The sequence below is a fragment of the Aythya fuligula genome, chromosome 1 (genome assembly GCF_009819795.1).
Source record: "Aythya fuligula isolate bAytFul2 chromosome 1, bAytFul2.pri, whole genome shotgun sequence".
Classification (NCBI taxonomy): Eukaryota; Metazoa; Chordata; class Aves; order Anseriformes; family Anatidae; genus Aythya; species Aythya fuligula.
This window is the reverse complement of record NC_045559.1, coordinates 60714396-60733479: the sequence shown is the minus strand read 5'-3', so window position 1 is coordinate 60733479 and position 19084 is coordinate 60714396. Positions and strand designations below refer to the sequence as shown.

Sequence of the window (19084 nt, the reverse complement as noted above, 5' to 3'; positions counted from 1 at the left end):
CCTGGCCAGGGTGGAGATGAATCAGAAAGTCACCACATCGCTCACTGCTTGCTTAGGAGGTTCGTAGCAGGAGAATATTACACATGCCAAAGGATCACCTTCCCTTAACTTAATTACTGGGTTTTCTTTTGGCAACCTCCAACCCCAAAGGCCTGCTCCCAGGTTTGGAAATACCCAGCTCCAACCTGCATTAGAGCCAGGTTCTTCCCCTCATGGCTTCTTCATGAACTTTTATCGTGAGTTCACCACAGGCTTATCGCACACAGCTACCCATTGTCTGGGTTTACACGGGGGATGCCCCGCAGAGTGGGAAAAGCTAGAAGATGTACTTATCCCAGGTAAAATCAGGTTCTGGGCCTGTACAGACCCCAGAGCTTGAATCCAGCATGGGATCAGCACCAGGCCAACTTCAGTGGAGGATTTTGGTGCTGGACACCCCATACTACGGCCTTCCATCCGTCCCCAGACAGGGGTCACAGCAGGGTGGCTCCACACCCACATCATGTGGGGACAATCCCAAACTGAGCCAGCCCCGGGCACCTCAGGGCAGAAGACCAGTGCTGTGCCGCCCTCAGGACCAGCAGGTTCCACCACCAGGAGCACGTAAAACTGCTCTACACTGCAAACAGCTTCTCCTAAAAGACAGTGCCATCAACAAATAAAGCCTCGAGGTTTCACTGCCACTGCAGAGCTGAGCACTGCACACCACAGCCAGCCATGGCTGTCCTGCACACAACCCGCCTCAACCTCCAGGGACACCCAGCACCAGCTCCCACCAGCCCCAGGCACCTCCAGGGGCTGGAAAGCAGATCCCACAAACACCACAGCTCACAACCAAGCACATACCTTACTCAGACGACAACAGCAACACCAGAAAATGGCAGAGGCTTTGTGAGGGGCACCTGCCTGGGGCAGCCCCCACCTGCCAGAGCTCACAGACCCATAGGGCTGAACGTGGTGGGCTGGTGGCAGGGCCCCTGAGCACAACAAGGAGCCAGAAGACACCCAGCAGATGAGGCTGGAGAGTACCAGAGCTCAGCAAGGCTGAGGGATGAGCTGAGGGCCAGGGCTGAGCTTAAAAGTCCCCAGGTGGTGGGGCAGGGAGGCACCTGGTGGGGCTGCTCAGAGCCATTGAGGCCCCCGAGTGCCCCAGGCCTGGCCCTGCAGGGAGATGTGGCCTTCTCTTTTCCCTCAGGAAATCTTCATGCTGATACATGGCAAACAGATCCTCCCATAAGATTTTTTTTCAGGATTATTTATAATGTTGACCTGGCAGAAGCAATTAACATCTAAGGGGCCTTATGTATCTTTTCCTCTGTTAGTAAGCAGCTAACTGAAACAAATTGTCAAATGAAGAGTAAGAGAAAAGCACCCAAAATTTCAGATCACATAGCTGTCCTCGGAGAACACGTGCTTCTGTCTGTTGCTTGGCTCACTCCATTGGAAACTTTCAGCCTCTGCAGTCTCCAGAAAAGACTTTGGGCTCATCTCCTCAGCATTTTGTCCTTGCCTCCCTCACAGCCGTATGGGAGCACCTAGGGACATTTCACACCCACAGAAAATGTGGTACAGAAATATTTAGCAAGTCTGTCAGTGAGGATCAAAGTTCTGCTCTGGACCTATTCTCTTTTCACATGCCTTTGGATGTGAATAGTCTGCCATGTTGCTCCAGATGAACAAAATAAAAGCAGTCTGAATTTTAGTTCAGGAAGAAAGCAAAATTTAAGTAATTTCATTAAGACATCAGTGTACAGTGCCGAAGGAGATGTTTCATCCCTCCCCTAGAAACAGATACATTTGACATGGGGTTTAGAAACCAGAGTCAAGAGCTACAAGGGAGCCTGCAGATGCACATATTTGGGTGCTGAGCAGAACATGGCAAGCTCTGTGCTACAAGACAAAAACCTTCCTTGTTCTTAGTTGTGTGATAAGGCAGGAAGGGTTTATGATGTGTTAACTTGCTGGATTGTAATGTGTTTCGACTAGATGTTTAGATAAAACATGCAAGATGGGACCATGTTAACAAGATTCCTGAAATGTGTAAATTCACTGGGAACGTAATATGGAAGTCATAACCACGTAGCATTAAATGAATATGCAAAGTGAATGTGTTGGACTATAATCATAGAATATCCCAAGTTGGAAGGGACCCAGAAGGTTCATTGATTCTATCTCCTGGCTCCACACAGGACCACCCAAAAATCAAACCATATGTCTGAGAGCATTAAGAGGACTGGTTGAATGAATGATGCCTTCCCAAAGATGTTATTTTTAATATTTCTTGATCATCTCGTTCTGTCGGGCCAGGAGTTCACAAATATGAAAGGGATAACAAGCCCTTACAAGGTTTTTGGCATTATAGGGCCTCTTTGATAGTACTGAAGCAGATTACTGTTACCTCTGTGAATTTCCATGACGTTTATTCTTGTCAAAGTAACTACTATTGATCAGTCTCTACAATCTCATATCTGACAGTCAGCACTTTAATTCGGACTATTTTGGTTTGGCAGAATATATGGAAAAGAAATTGATAGTGCTAGAAAAAAAATGATGTGTGGTAGACAGAAGTTGTCTCAGACGTGTGAACAGATGATCTCTCATCTCTTCTAGGGCTTCTTTTCTAGGGCAGGCTTTCTCCATAAGGTATAGCTTCTGAAATCTTGCCAGGCCTCATTATGAAGGCCTCAGGGGCCTGTTAACCTACCTCTGGAGATACTTTACCAATAGCAAAACCCAACGAGAAAGTTAGTACTAAGTATTTCAACAGCAGAAAGTTCTTTGTAGTTTTCAGACTGATTTGTCAGTCCCTTGGTTGTCATTTCACATGATATGCCCCTTTGAATCACACAAAGTAATTCCTCTCCTGTTAGCATTAACACCCTCCAAATATTTGTAGTCTGTTATTGCATCCCCACCTTAATCACCACTGAGCCACATTTAGTACTTCTAATGTTTCCACCTAAATCAATCCTGAAGCCATCCTGGTAATTTTTGTCACTCTTCCTTGAACTCCTTTTAATCTGTGGAGATGCTCCCAGTAAAGTTCTGTGCAAGACTGGATGTGATGGTTTCAGGTGTGAAAGCATCAGGACTGTTTAGAGTAAATCTACTACCTCCATGAGCTGTGATATATGTGGTGCTTACATATATACAGCTCAAGCCGTATTGACAATTTTCTGCAAATGTTCTTCTTTACAAATGAGCATGTATTGTCCTATCCCAAGTCTCAGAGCTGATGCTCAAGCCTTTTCTTCTTTATGAGTGTTATGAGTTATAGATTATTTTACTATCTTGATTTTGCCTTTAGTAGACAGATATAAAGCTCACAGGCTCAGAAAATCTCAATAGAAGGTGCGTCAGAATACACTGAAATAATCAGAAAAGAAAGCTTCAACATATTTCCCAAAATCTACATGACATGTTAGCCCTAAAGAGAAATTTTGGTTTGGCTAATTCCTTGTTTTGTTACTGTGTGCACAGAGAATACTCCTGCAACAGCACAGGACTGCTAAATTCCCCAGTCACACAGTCCTGAGGTCACTGCAGAGCAGCACCCGTTGTTATGTTCCCTCGGATTACGTATGGATGCATTTCCACGGTGAACAAAGCTGCTCAAGCTTCCAGTGACAGCATCTCAGGGAGACACACATAGCACAATGTCTTGCTGACAGACAGACAGAAAATTCAGGAAACAGTAAGGAAACAACACTGGAGTGGGGCACTCAGAGCAGCCCAAGCCATACACAGGACAAATCAGGACACACAGAGGAGACTCCCCTAGTTTAAGAGTGTCTCAACCTTGCTTTGGGGTAATTCCTGTTATCCTGGACTGACCGATGCACCCTCACTGTCCTGAGGCTCCCTGAGAAAGCAGTCACCTCTGTGTTACTGCCGTGTGCTCCACACAATTCACTCCAGGATCATGAGATCTGTGCTCCCTGCTCCCATCCCACTGCACACAGAGTTGCAGACCTTCCAGTCTTCACCTGGCTTCAATGTCATGTGCTGCCTGTGTGAGCTGCTTTCCTCAGGGTAAACCAGTACATTTAAGTGCAAAGCACCGGTGGGGCTGGGTTTTTCTCTCCCTTTCCATCGGTTTGATCCTTTTTTGATCTCTTATAAACTTGTCTTTCATCACAGCATCAATGTGAGGCTTACCATGAGATCCGTGGCACTTCAAAGATAGGGAACCTGTGCTATTTGCATGGGAAGGTGCAGGGGCAACACAAAATGGGCGGGGGATGAAGGCTGGTTTAAATAATGGGATAACCTAAAAGGCTGAGTGTGATAATAATGAAACGGGACCAGGGAAAAGGACAGAAAGGAAGGGAGCAGAGAGGAGCAGGATGAAAGGAGCAGAATGGGAGGCAGAGAAGAAAGGCTGCTCAGCCCCGTCCTGTCACACCCAGACTGCAGCAGGCCATTAGGAGCAATATCTTGTGTCACTCACACATGCAGTCCAAAGGCGGCCATGGCAGCTTCCAAAGGGACACCTCTGCATTTCAAATGCTACCATTGCAAGGCAGGGGAGCCCCAGACTGAGCCACTAGTAGGCTTTTGAAGGCCTTTTCTCCTGAGATAAAACCCCGCCACACATCTGTTGGAGAATCTCATCTTTCTCCAGACAGAAACCATAACACTAGCAGCGTTGTAACAGCCTTCCTGTAACACAGCACTGTTCATTAACAGATTTCAAAGAGCCCTGCAAAGGAGGTGTCTGCATCACCGACAACAGGTGAGCAGGCTGGGCTCAGAGGGGTGAAATTGCATCCTAAGGGGATCTCGCAGCAGGTGAGGGAATAGAGAGGAGCCACGGCTGTCCCGTACTAGCACACCAGTTGCAAAGCAATGCTTCCTACAAACATGGTACACTCCCCTCTCTGCTCAACGGGGTCACTTCTTCAACCTGAACCATGTGCTTCCTCTGGCTTCTTACAGTTACCCTGGTGACAGGATAAAAGCCGGCTGACACCCGCTCTTCCCTTTAACATTCAGCAGCAGAAGCAAGAGAGGTAGGTGTGGTTAGGGGGAAGGACCAGAGCACTACCACATAAAGAGAGAAGAGAGATCCGTTCACCCTACTCCAGCCCAGCTCCCTCCTCCTCGCCTGACTGCCTAGCGTGCTAAGGACGTGACAAGTGGATTAAAATAGCATTTAAGGCAAGACTTAACACTCATTAAAAAGAGGTGAGATCTTAAAGCAAGCTCAAGCTGTGTCCTGACCTCACCCCCAGGAGATGGAAGATGGCAGCTCGCTGCACAGATCGCTGGCGGTTTCTGTTACAGCCCGTGTCAGGCTGCCACGCACGTACATTAGCTACACACATGCACACAAGGGACAGGGGAAGGAAGGCGAAAGGGATTTCTCCCAGGGTTAGAGTCACTGTGGCCCACTGTGACTCTGTGTACCAGTAGGTTTGTCTGGGACAGATTCTGCTAAGATGAGCTACGTTGCTGGTAGGAGAAAGCACGACATAGAAATGACTCCATCGTAGGAGGTCTGATCTTCAGATCATCCTGTTCTGGCTTGCTTTGCAGACAGCGTGCATTTAACCAATTAATGATGAAGAGTCAGCCTAGCTATGGATGAATGCCTTGGATTAATCTTTTTTGTCTTAACGTATAATAAACACCAACTTGTCAGCTAAATCTCATCTGTAGGAACTTTATTAAGGATGATTAGGCATGAGTCACAGAGGACACAGCTTGACTTTCAGATCCCAAGTTGAGTTTAAGGGCTGGCTGGTTAGGAACATCACCTTGAAAACTAAGTAAATTTGATCTGGATGCCGCTGAAGAGAATAAATATGGAAGCTGGTGATGTCATTTTTCTACAAAGTCACTTTTCTGTCCACGGCAGCATTTTGCCTTTATTTGAAGACCTTCTTGCTTAATTTTCTTGTCTTTTCACTCTATGAACTATGTAGAGAAGAAAAAGAAGGCAAAAGGCAAAGATAATTGTCAGTTTTGTGCAATGACATTCTTAGCTGTGACAGTGTGTATAGCTGCAGAGGACAGAAACCAATAAAAGTTATTTATAGGGTTTTTACGTTGAGTAGATAGAGGTCAAGATGTTTACCTGACCCATTGCTACAGTCAATGGGCTGCAGGATGTTTTAGAGGAACCAAAGTGGGATGAAATATTTACAGACGCATAACAAATTTACACATTATGAAAATTTAATGAAGTTAATTTTCATATTATTTTTAACTTTTTTTCCACTTTTAAAAATATAACTAGAAATTGTCGACCAAAAAGTTATTTAATGGAAAATTGCACAAGATCAAGCTAGCAAAAGTAAAGATACTGTTTTCATAAAGGATGACCCATTAGTTACAGCTGGCTAAATGGAAAACTCAGGAAAAATTAAATTTCGGTCAAGCTGAATAAAATCTTTAAAGCTTTTCAGTGAAATGTTAAGACAAAAAATTACATTTTAGGTCAACCCAGAATGTTCTGGTCAAACCATAATGAAATGCTCTGTTATTTTATATTTTTAACTGGATCACTTTTTTTCTTGAGAAATATTCCATAAAAAAATGGAAGCCTATTTTAAAAATACTAAAAATTGTCATCATTTCTAAAATAATCATTTTCATGCTGGGGGAAAAAAAAAAAAAAAAAAAAAAAAAAAAGGCTTTTTCAACCCTTTGTTTCCCTTGACCCTTTCTTATCCTGTAACACTATTTACTATATTTGACAAAAAAAAAAAAAAAAAAAAAAAAAAAAAAACTACAAGAGCATTTTATTCTCCTCCAAATTGGTGAACTTGGTTTTTATGAAAAAAACATTTTGACCACCTCTGTCAAGCCAAGAATTCAGCCACATCATAGGGACATCTTTCTTATTTTTCTCCAAATATCTGATTACCTCAACCTGAAGCTTTATTCAGATTTATAATACCGGAGACAAGAGTCTCCCTTTCTCTTGATTTTCTGAGTGGACCATTACATGAGGTATTTGGGAAGGAAGGACGCTTTTATAGCTAAGGCATAAGACTAGGAGTCAAGATATTTGGACACATTTCCAACTGTAGCTCAGATTTTTGTGGGATTGTAGACAAGGCATACTGAGGCATACAAGCCTCATGGCCACTATACCACCTCCCTTGCTGTGCCACCATTAAGCTGGTGGGCAGTGGACACAAACACCTCCATGCAAGACAGTCCTGCTCAGAAAACCTATGTTGTGAGAGCAGCAGAGCCTCTTTGGCTTCTGCTCTGCATTCCCACATGAGGAGCTGGGCAAGGCTTTCTGCACTCCAAATCACTCCACCACGAAGCACACGGGGTAACCAGACAGCAGCATCCAGTTCACACCCATGACCGCAGGAGTAGCTACAGCTGCAGAAGCAACCAAGGCGCAGGCACGGAGCAAAGCTTTCCCCCACTGTATGGAGAGCTGCAAAGAGATGATTAAGTAATGACAGAGGGTCAGCCTCCAAGAAGATTAAGGTTTTGGCTCTTTCCGCTGCTGTTTTCCCATAGCTGTGCACACAGCCATCTCGAGCAAAGTACAACTGTCAGGGCTTGGGGAGAGGTGAGCGCTGGAGGAGGGAAGGCTCTGGGGATTTAGCAGCAGGCAGTAGGCTGTTTGTGCTTTCCGAGATAAATGAATAAATAAAGCAAAATCAAAAAGAAATAACTCAGCTACCAAAACAGGGGCGTTCTGCTGATTCAAACTGAGTGTCTACTTCTGGCGTTTTAGTTCTGAGAAGAAAAAACAAAAGTAAAAAAGTGGTATTTTGACTTTCCAGATTAATTCTTGCAGGCCTACAGCCTGTAAATCTGCTGCCTACCTTCAAGCAAAATGGCCCAGATGCCCTCCCTCCTCCTGGGCTCACCCTGTCCATACCCCAGGGAGGCCAGGTACCTGTGGTGGTGGTACCACCTCAGGTGGATGGTGCTCTATGGCTCAGAGAGGCCTGGCAGACAGTGGGCCTCTTTGTCCATGGTGTGACACCCTGCATGGACCAAAGCTGACCACGCTAAGTAAAAACTGATGTGGTGGGCACATCCCGGGCTCAGCAGAGATGGGGACAGGAGCAGCCTGCGAGGCTTTGTGCCACCTTCATATCTTGTGGAGATGGAGGCTGCCTGGGGAGTGGGCCCACACACAAAGCAGAGCAGCCCCAGAAAGCCCCACTGCTTTCATTTATGCAGGCCTGAAATAGCTTTTACGGCTATTTTACGGCTGGTATTATTGTCATTCTCCTGAAAATGAATAAGCACAAAACTTAAAGCCTGTTCTCCAGGCACTTTTGCTGAGGTTTCAGTCCAGCAGCACTGACCCTGACTCTGCTTAAGACTTCCCAAAAAAGCACCATTTGTGATGGTGGTTTGGTGAGGCAGACAACTGTCTGCTAATAATTGACTGAGACCAATACATTTCACGTAAGCCACTTATGGTAATAACTTTTGGTCACCAGTGATGCGAGCAAGGTCAAATTAAAGCCCACGGGTGAGAGGCTGCATAGTCTGTCCCGAGTCCTGTAGGACGTCCCTTCTTCAGTGGGAATAGCTGAAGTATCAGGGCAGCTGGCAAAGAAAACTTAATTTGCGAGCAAGGAGATCCCTTTGAGCTTATGTGGGGAGGTAAGCAATGTGGCCCTCTGCTGGGCTACAAGTATTTGGGGTGGATATGATGAAGTGGAATTGGCCAGCACCAATGTCTTAGTGCCATGTTGGCCCAGAACTCTGTTTCGAGGAGGGTAGAAAGGCAAATTTCTCCCCAGAGAGAGAAGCTGCCTCCCCCAAAAGCAAAATAAATAAATAAATAGATAGATACATAAATATTTTTTTCCCTTTTACACAGCCTTCCCTCCTTTTAACCATTTGCATGCCTTGTCCTCTCCTCTGAAATGAAGCTTGAAGGCTGAACTGCATGTCCCACAATATCAGTGTAGTATGAAACAAAAACTGACCATCCATAACCGGAATGATAACTGAAAGCCCCCAGTCATAAAGCAGAGAATTACACTCATCTGTGTCATGAACTGAAGGGTTTCTTTTCTCCCTTTCACTTCTGGCAAAACACAACCACTGTGCTGTCTTCTCCAGAGGATGCCACCTCATCCTGGGACAGCCCAGAGCCTGCTCCTGCAAAGCAGGTGCCAAGGCAGCTCAGGAGCTGCAGATGGGGCCCAACAGGGCTTTTTTTTCTGAAAATGTAGTTATTTGGGTTATTTGAATGGGGCCAGGCAGTAAATACTTCTGAAATTTTGGCTAGTAAGTGCTGATTCCCTGAAAATTGCATCCTGTGACTATCTGCTTGCTAGTGAAAAACATAAATTAAGTTCCTGCATTTTAATTGAAACACGGCATCGATCTCTGTTGTTTTTTTTTCAATAGTCTGCCTTCCCATATGGTATAACATCTACGTAGGAATTTTTTAGTGACACGATGCAGCATGTCTGCATTTAAAATAATAATAGCAATCTTATCTCCAGCCCGCAGCATGCTGAGGGGTTCACTGTTGGGTGAGATGTCACCCCTGCAGAGGATGGGCTGAGGAATTTATGTGCAGCAGGAGTTTGTGATTTGAGCACAGAGGTTTAGAAGAGGACTGCATTTCATGACCTACAAAAGAGAAAAAAATGAGATTTACATTCCAAATGTGCTGAGCAGCCCTTTCCCTTTAGTTATTAGAGGCACTCGGCATATAATTCATAATCACCTAATGGCAGGGTGGGGGGGAGGTGGGTCACTGCAGTTCAACATCAAAATCCCTCCAGTAGCAGCAGCAGCAGGGTTGTGCTCTCACTTATATCGTGACACTGACTGTCTGGCAGGAAGATCCCCGCAAATATCAGAATGAATAATTCAGTAAGTGTAACAGAAGGTCACAACGCCCAACAAACATGTTTGTTTCCTCTCCTTTTCTCTCCCCCCATCCTTTATTTACATGCTTTATCTTCATTTCTTCCCCTACCGAATCTCTCCTTTTGTCCAACACTTCTCCCACTTTTCACAGAATAAAAAATCCTTTTTTTTTTTTTTTAACATGGATACAAAACTACAGTTTAAAATGCAGCTTTCCCATTTTGCTGTTTTATAGCCTCCATCTTGCTCCTGACGGCTTTCCTCCATCTGTCCTTCCTTGCTGTAGCTCTCATAGATGCTTTCCCTCTTTTATTGCCTGCTCCTGGCACCACCACCACATACATCCCTTCTTGTGGGACAACTGGCAATGCTGACTTGCAAGGGTAAGCTCTGCTCTGAGATACACTACAGTAAAATCAACATGAAGCTGGTAAAATCAGCTTTACCTCAGGGAAGCAGCAGGATACGGCCCTCCATTATGAGGGCTCCTAGATTATTGCCTTGCTGTGCCACCAGATCTACCCAGTTATCAAAGCCGCGGCAAGGATATGTGCTTTGGAGTGGATGTGTTTATGGCTGTGCATACTGACACACAAAAAATACTACGAGTTTTGATCTACATTCAGATCCAGAAGAACCTTGGCTGACACACATAAAATTTGAACTCTCCGTGTCAGGCACTCATCTTCCAGTGCCAGGACTTGGGTGCAAAGTTAAATCACAGATTATAAACCCAGAAGTCAGCCCTGCGATTATTTACCCAGCTGTGCAGTGCAGTACAAGCCACCGGACTGTCCTAAATTCACTTCTGTTCAAAGGACAGGATCTCACCCAGGGACCTTCCCTTTGCTAAACTCCGCTGACTGAGCTCCTTCAGCCTTGGGATCATGTCTGGGCCAGCTGTGGACCGAGACATGTTGTCAGAGGCACAGCCAAGGTGCATGATTTGCATCCAGTACAGATGCTAGGACAGATCAGTTTTCTCTCTGCGACATCCCACTGCCCCAAACAGATGGAGCTAAAATACATATTCTTTCTGTCCGCTTTGCAAAGAGATCCAGACCACTTCCAATGAATAACCTGGTTTGCATTATTATTTATCGCTCCCAAAACTGTTTTTAGTATGCTTTATGGGTAACTCCATCAAGTTTTCTTCCAGGTCTTCAATAGAAATGGTGACAAGCCTAATGCAAAAAGCTGTTACCTGAAACAGCCCGCTAGAAATCTGTTTTATGTCTACAGAAAATTTCATTCTAAACTCTGCAATTCAGACAGCTTTTTAATCCATTTAATGTGCGTCATGTTGATTTCTGTAGCTTATTAATCAAAATGTCATCTGGTACTGAGTCAAGTGCCTGAAAGAAGAGAAGGAATATTCAGTCAACACCCGCGCCTTTATCAACAAAAATTAGTGTAATGAGATTTATTGTTATAAATGCAGGTTGATTAGCATTAGTTAGCATATCTGCATTTAACTCTTTATGAATTAATTAATTAATTATGTCAGCTTCTACATTACTTTTTTTGTTATATTGCTCTATTTACACTTTTCAAGAGTCTGAGTAACGCCAGCTTTCTCCTAGGTCTTTGACATTTCACCAGCATCCTGACAAATCCTGAAAATCACCATTTGTATGAATTAAGCCTGGAAATACCCTTAGCCAGCTCTTTTCGAACACTTGGTATCAAATTATTCAGATCTATTAAATTAAAATGACTGACTTTATTAACCGCGCTCTGACAGCCTAAATTACTGCTGGAGAAGAAAGTATTTTGTTGTCATCAGATGGCGAGAATAACTCATCTAGCTTTTTTCCAGAAACAGAATAAAAATAATTATTAAACATATCTTTGATTTCCACATTATTTTTTTTAATCATTTCCATTTGGCAAAAGACAAATACTGTTGTTAGCATTTCTGTCATTAATATCCTTTGCTATTGCAGCGTATATAATAATGATTTACTTGAAATATCTGTTGTTTAATAGATTTTGGCAGTTAGTTTCCTGTTTTAACTCTGCTAGACATAGCTTTCCTCTCTCGCACTTCTTCTCCCACTTAGTTTTTACAATTCTGAGTTTCTCATTTCTTAATATTTCAGCATGTCCCCCCTTTCTTCTTCCTGCCTGTGAGAACAGGCACATTCACAATTTTTATTTCCTGCTACTTTTACTTCCCCTCATAGCACAGTTATTGTAGGTTTTAACAATATGGTCTTCTTTCTCATATCTGGCACCACAGCTTCTTGCAGACGTGTAGTAAAATGTTGTCAGCGAGTTCCCAATTATCTGTTAGATTGTTTAAGCTTTATCGCCAAAATAATTTGGTCCTTCATTATTTCCAGCTTTGTGAAATGTCACGCGGTTCTTTCTCCTTCTGCCTTCAACCTCCAGGGCTTTAGTAGGCTTTTCTTTAGCCCGCTTGCATCATTCAGTGGTGTCCATTTCTCAACAGACAAATATCTAGAATTTTTTGGTATTTGCCTGTCTCTGCAGTTGCAGAGATGCAGGACAGAGAGATGCTCCTGCAGAATGGACAGGAAACAGCCCAGATCAACTATTTCAGTGCCAGACCAGTGAGAAAAACAAAACTTCTCCATCTGCCCATGCCATCACACCACCGTGTGCTCTGACATCGCCCTCACACCACCCTGACCCCCATGGTCCGCAGCCTGGTGTTAGCTTCAGTCCGGCACACGCAGCTCCCGAGCCATCAAAGTGCTCTTCGAGCTATGAATCTCTGCTGAACGGAGCAATTTAAGTGAGTTAAACCAAACAATTTAAGTCACCCCTAGCTATGCCGTGCTCCGCCACCCGTGGGTAAAGCAGGCGAGCTGTGCAAGTAAATGCTTTCTGCACACACGGCCTTAGTCATCAGCGACGGCTGCTGGCTCCTGCCCATCCCAGCTGCGGTCCAGCCGGCTGCTCGGAGGTCAGCTCTGCAGGCCCTTGATAAAGCTTCAATTAAGTGCTCCTCTTGCAGCGCTCGCTGATTTACACGTCCATTTTGCTGGATAAGCCCGCAGCCAACTTTGGCTGCCTGAAACAGGAATTCGGCTCCTCCAGCTTGGGTGGCATCAGGCAGCTCAAAATAAATCGTCGTATTCAAAGGGAGATTTAAAAAAGAAGAGGGGAATCGAGCTGCAGAGGGCATAGTACAAATACTACTATAGAAACTTCAATTGGGTCATTAATAATACATGGTGCCTTATCTATTCCAGACAGTCTCTGAGCTGTGTTTCCTAGTGGAGATGTGCACGCCTGTGTTTAGATGCTGCAGTGATGGATGTAAAGATTCCAGTGACGTGAATATCATGGTACACTTCTCCAGCCTGGGCAGCAGCCTGGCTAATCCATCCCCAAAGGGTTTTCAAAGGAAAGTCCTGACCTCACCTGCTCACTAATGGGCTGCACTTAATTGCAACCAGCCATATCTCACCCAAGCCTTGCACTCGTGTTCAGTTGCTTAGGGTACAAGTCAGCATGCAAGGTGACTTGCTGTGATTGCAAATCCCACTGGGAAAAAAAAAAAAAAAAAAAAAAAATGTAACAGGCGTGACACAATAGGAAAGATTTGGTCGCTGCAGTGTGCACCAGGGAGGATCTGCGTTACTTATCTGTGAGTGACGCTGTCTGTCTGAACGGGAACATCACCTTCTGCAGCTTTCCCAGAGGAATCAAGTTCTGCAGAGGCACAGATGTTTGAGGCATACCGCACTATTTAAGCAAAGATTCAGCATTTTCTTTGTAGAGGTAGTTATATGAATTGATACAGAGTCTCCGATTATTTTTCTTTGGACTGTTTTGGATAGTGGCTCAGAGTAATGGCCTTGAGAAATTCACTTGGAAATTTATTGTCCCGGGCACAAAATATACTCACTTGCCAAGAGCGTAGTAAGGAAACAAATTAACATCATTTTATGCCCTCCTCAGGAAAATATACATATCCCAGCCAAATAAGCAAGGGGAATTTGGCAAGACTGCATTGTCGACATGCTTTTATTACACCAACAAATACGATGTTAACTGCAAGTGTTACATGCTGCTTGCCTTGTATGTAGGTCATTTTCTCTAGGCAAACCTCCCGCTCAACTCCAGGAAATATTTCAAGGGACTCACATGGCAGTGAACCTGTGCAAGAAGTGATTTGTAAACCCCTGGGAAGCTTAGTCCAGAAGGCCTTTCTCCATTTTTTTCCTCAGGTCTTCTCATAAGCAAACATTAATGTTCAGCAAAATCTGTGTCCCACTGAAGTCCAAGCCATGCTTGCTTCCAGCGTCAGAGAGAGCGACTTTGCTCCCCCGGACTTAAAAGCAGTTTTGCTTGAGCAAGAACAGAGTAAAAGCAATGTGTGATCTTCAGCACATTGCCCTGGGCTAACTCCAGGGAACATGATCCTCTCAAAGCCCAGCTGCAGACATGAGAGCTTATTTAAGACTATTTTAAAATGCAAATTACACCCGCATGCTCATCATATGCCTATGCATCCACTAACATGGAAATATGCACAGTCCAGAAATACCAACGATCTGAGAAGGCTCCCAGAGCCAGGATGCTGAGAGTTAAGAGTGAAAATCCAGCATAAGAGTCCATCCTGAACTCACGCAATGACGAACAGACTATCAGCATGGATTTACTCTGATTTTTCATGCTTTTCTAGGTTTAAGTCAGAACCCCTAACGTTCTTTTAATGTGGATTTCCTACAGGCTCACCAACAGAACAACTGACAGGCAGTCATGAGTTACGAGGATATAAATACATCCAAGGGCTGTGGTGGCCAGCGCTGATACTGTAAATGATGCTCCAACAGATTACTCCTCGGTGCTGCATTTTGAAGAAGCAAACTAAGCGCTGGTTATTCCAGGTGGGAAGAAACAAAAAAATATTGCACCTCATGATGTTGGCAAGCCATGGTGTCAGTGTCACCCATGGTGACAGACCCGTGGTGCCTTCCCAGGGCAGAATTACCAGGTCCTATGAAAGTGTCCATCAGCAGAACAGCATGGAGTTGCCCATGGTCTGAGCTCCTGTGAGGGGATTAATTCCAACAGGCTCTTGTGTCCTCTCCTTTCCTTACACACACCCCATGCTAGTCACAGCCTTTCTGGCAAAACTGCGTGCCTTGGTACCGGCAGTGTCCTGCCCATGGTGGCAGAAGGGAGCTGCTCAGTTATCTATCCCAGCCCCTGGTGGAAACAGGCTGACCCCTGCTGCATTTTCACCAGCGCTGTATCCCTTCTAATTTTACATGTCACTTGTAATAGCTGTTTTTCCTTCCCCAAATAACTTTTGCAGCGCTGCAGCTGAAGTCATCTGAAAGCACAAGTAGTGCTTTGGATGGCCTCTAACATTATCAGGCTAGTGGGCAGTAAGGTCTGTGCCCTGTGTTGATGTGTCCTCTCCCCTTCTGTGCACATGGTTGTCCTGGGTGTGGGGAAATTGTCTCAAGGTCACACCACAATGTGTGGCTCAGTTAGGAAAACAGCATGTAACCCAAAATATTGTTTAAAGCAGTAGGCTGGAATTCATGCTTATGGCCTGAAGGAACCTAGATTTATTCAAGATACGGGGCTATATATGCACACTTTTAAAAACCACCTATATTTTACTAGTTAAAACATCAAGAACAAATGAGGCTGTGATCTGTCAAGTGATCCTTTGTCACTCCCAGTACAGGCCTATAATCCTTCATTTGTGATTACGCAGAGGAATATTACATTGATCCTGCAAAATATCTCTGATTGGATCAACGTTATTTTCTCTCGCATTGACAGGGTCTTACCAGAGAATGACTATAATTCCACCGCTAACACTGTCTTACTGAAATCCCCCAATAAATCCTCAAAGCAGCACTGTTAGTAATACCTTTATTAGACTAACTAAACAAGATATTTATATGCAGGGCTTTCCAAAGGATTTTGGTTCCTGCTTCAGTTTCTGGAGGAAAACTTGATCATAAGTGCTCTACGGGAAGACCTGCCCCAAAGGAGGCTCTACACAGACATAAGTTGAAGGTAAAATTGCCCTTTCAAGATTCCCTAGGTTGCTCATAGTTTGCCGAAGTAACTGCTGTCTTCTTGCCCATCCTACAGCAAGGGTGCTCTCGGCACCCAAGGGCATCACTGGTGGAGAAATCTCATGGTACATCCAGTTCATAGTCAAGGCTGGAGTTCAGGATCTTCTCATACCTCCCACAAACATGCCATCAGCACAGCCATTTGCTAAGAGCCAAAGGGGAAACATGGTCTTTATGTAGCTGCTATAATTTCAATATTTGTTCAAGGCCAAATCCTAGCCTTCATACTCAACAAAAGACCTGCTCCCCTTCTAGCCCCTGCTGTCTCAGCTCACTGGTGTTTCCCTTCTCTTCTTCCTCTTCTTTCTTTGTGTGAGTCTCCTCTAATTTTGTCTTTGTTTTCTTTGCTACACAGCTTCAGGCCTTCAGCCCCAGCAACTTAATTCCCACACTGACCTTCCCTTCATCACTGAAGTTGAATTGTCACCTTCTGGCTTGAAATGCAGTGCTCCAGTGAGGTGAACCACAGACTCCAATGATCTCCTTATTATTTTTTTCAGACTGCCTGGATGCTCAGGCACACATCTCTGCTTCATTTCAATAACATTACCTCTAAGGCCATGAGAACTACAAATGTACCTCTGTCCTACCTTCCTAACCCTTTAATAAGGACCACGAGATTCATGAGTAAACAAAGTTCTGTGTCTGATATAAAATCTGAGCACAGCTAAAAGGCCAGCGTATAGAGCCACACATCAATTAGTAGATGAAAACGCTACAAAGACAATATATCAATAGAAGAATATCAAACAGCATGGAAGACAATATGATTTCTAAATCCTTTGAAACCAGGTTGGCATTTGTGATGGTAAATTCTAGGTCTTACATGTTTCATGTGAATATTTTCTCCATATCCTTTACAGCAATATGCTGAAATGTCAAGAGGAGTCATTTCTCAGCTCCCAGGCCTTCAGAAACAAAGGAAAAATAATTGATATTAGCCTTTGAAAAGGAACAGGCTGATGGTGAAAGAAACTGTTAATGACTACAGAGAGGACTCCTGACCAATCTCCTCCATCCACAATCAGATTTTTACAGGTTCCTTCTACATTCTGGCTCAAATATCTGTGCACCAGATTTCTAAACTGGCATGTCAACTTTGAAGGTCATTGTCATAACCGTGATGGATAGCAAAACTTTCTCAAATGAAAGCTTCAACTCAGGAGTGCTGACCTGCCTCAAGGGGCAGGTTCAGTGATAAATGCTACGGATGTGAAATTGTACGATTGCACAGCCCAGGCTGTGGACCCTGATATCCAGGGTTAATATACTGTCACGTTGACGGGGTCCAGGACACAAGAGCCAACCTCCAAGGACTCCCACCTGTTCACTGACCAGAGGCCACTAAATCTACCAGAAACTTTCTGTGGCCTCCTCCAACGCCACACAGTGATACACCCCTGTCCTGACAGAAGGGTACAGATTAAACTGGTGTTTTAGCACAGATAGGAACCCAAGATGAAGATCCAAACAACTCGGTTTTCTACTTGACAGATACAATGTCCCATCACACCGCAGCGACCAAATAACCGCCTTCAAAATGCAGGCCCAGGAACTCCCAAAATGTAATGAACTACACTGAAAGGGGGGAGAATCTTTTTATGTGTCCTACACGTCATCCTTATCCCACCAGACAAAAACCTCACTGCAAAACCTCACTCCAGCCAAAATATGGTAACACTATCAAATGCAGCGGTGCAGAGGTGGCTGAGATGCCCCAGGCCCTTGGCTCAAAGGAAGGCTGGCAGCGGGTGAAGCAGGGCTGGGGCACTGCGGGCAACTTTCTGCCAAGAGAAATCCTGCTTCTTTCCCCTTTCTGTCTCATTGTAGTGGTATTCTTAGAAACATGCACAAGGAAAGACTTTGCTGCTGAAGAGTTCATCTGCTCCTGCTGCTTATTCTTCATCTGAAGGCACTGACAACACAATTAGTTGCTGTCACAGGCAGGATGCTAACAGTAACTGATGAACACGAGGAGGAAAGATCTGCCACAAGCTTTGGTGTGGCAGAGTGCTGGGGACACCGGTTGGCACAGGACTGGGTTCCTCACTGCAAGGATAAGAGGGAGGTGGTGGGAGGAAGGCCAAAGCCACCCCTGCAGTGCTGCCACTGTCACTGTGAGGCCTGACCTTGTGCTGGTGTACACCTCTTCTCCCTCCAGCCATTCAAGGAGCCTCCCCCTCCTTCTCTTTAAGACACCTAAACAAGTTGCCCCACTTTTTCTGATGAAAACTCCTTTTAAAACATCTCTTCTGGATTTGGAAAAAGTCCCTGTGGTTTCCCCAGACAGAGGTTCCACAGTCCTGAGGCCAAGATGCTGCGCAAGCCCAGTCCGCAGCCACTTCATCACTGGGAAACAGGGACCTGATAGTGGTCAGTGCAAGACTGTACTGCAACTTTCCCATCCCCACAAACCTGATACACCTCTGTGAGTCTGCGGCTACGTCCCCATTTCCCACTGGGATCAGTGGATTACAATAAATGGCATTTGAAAACTGGAGTCTCCTTGGGATACTGGGTACAAAGCAGTCCTCTTTCCTCTTGGATATGAAAAACCATTTCACGTAAAAGGGACAGACAGCTCAAGCCTGCATAAATGAGCACAGAGAACCCTTGTGGCAAACTCTCAGCGGCACAGAGCAGCTCACTGTAGCATCCTCTGCCACACACACAGGGCTTCCACAAGTGAGGTGTCTGACATCCACACAGCTCAGCAGGCTGGCAGAGGACCTCACATCCAGCCGTCCCCACGGATGTGATGTGCCCACAGAGGTGACACCAGAAACCTCCAGCCTCCCCCTCTTGGCCTCTGCCACCCATCACACTCTCCAGTTCCTCTGGAGCAGAGTGGGATCTGCTCCTCGTAAGGCTGTGGTCATTCTTCAACAAAAGTGGAAAATAAAAACTCCTTCTCTGATCCACCATCAGTATAATCCCTCTTCTCTGGGTGCTTAGGCACAGAAGTAGGTAACATTCTCATGCAGGATTCCCCAAAACTCCAGCCATGCTGAGCATTCCAGCTTGTCTTGCTCCATCCTCTTTTATAGAGCATTATTCCACTTTTTTGGGGAACTAAATATCTGCAAATGCTATCCCAGATGATGTTTTCCTATTTATTTTTTTTCCTGTGGGACCTTTCCATTCCCTTTCCCTGAGATGTGTGAGAGTTGTGGTCTGTTGCTGCA

General features: G+C 44.9%; 1 protein-coding gene across 2 annotated transcripts in view; it reads right to left on the bottom strand.

Annotated features, from left to right (window-relative positions):
* Window positions 1–19084, bottom strand: part of TMEM178B (transmembrane protein 178B) — a 194892-nt gene that overhangs the window by 160916 nt on the left and 14892 nt on the right. The gene's annotated exons all lie outside the window — the stretch shown is intronic.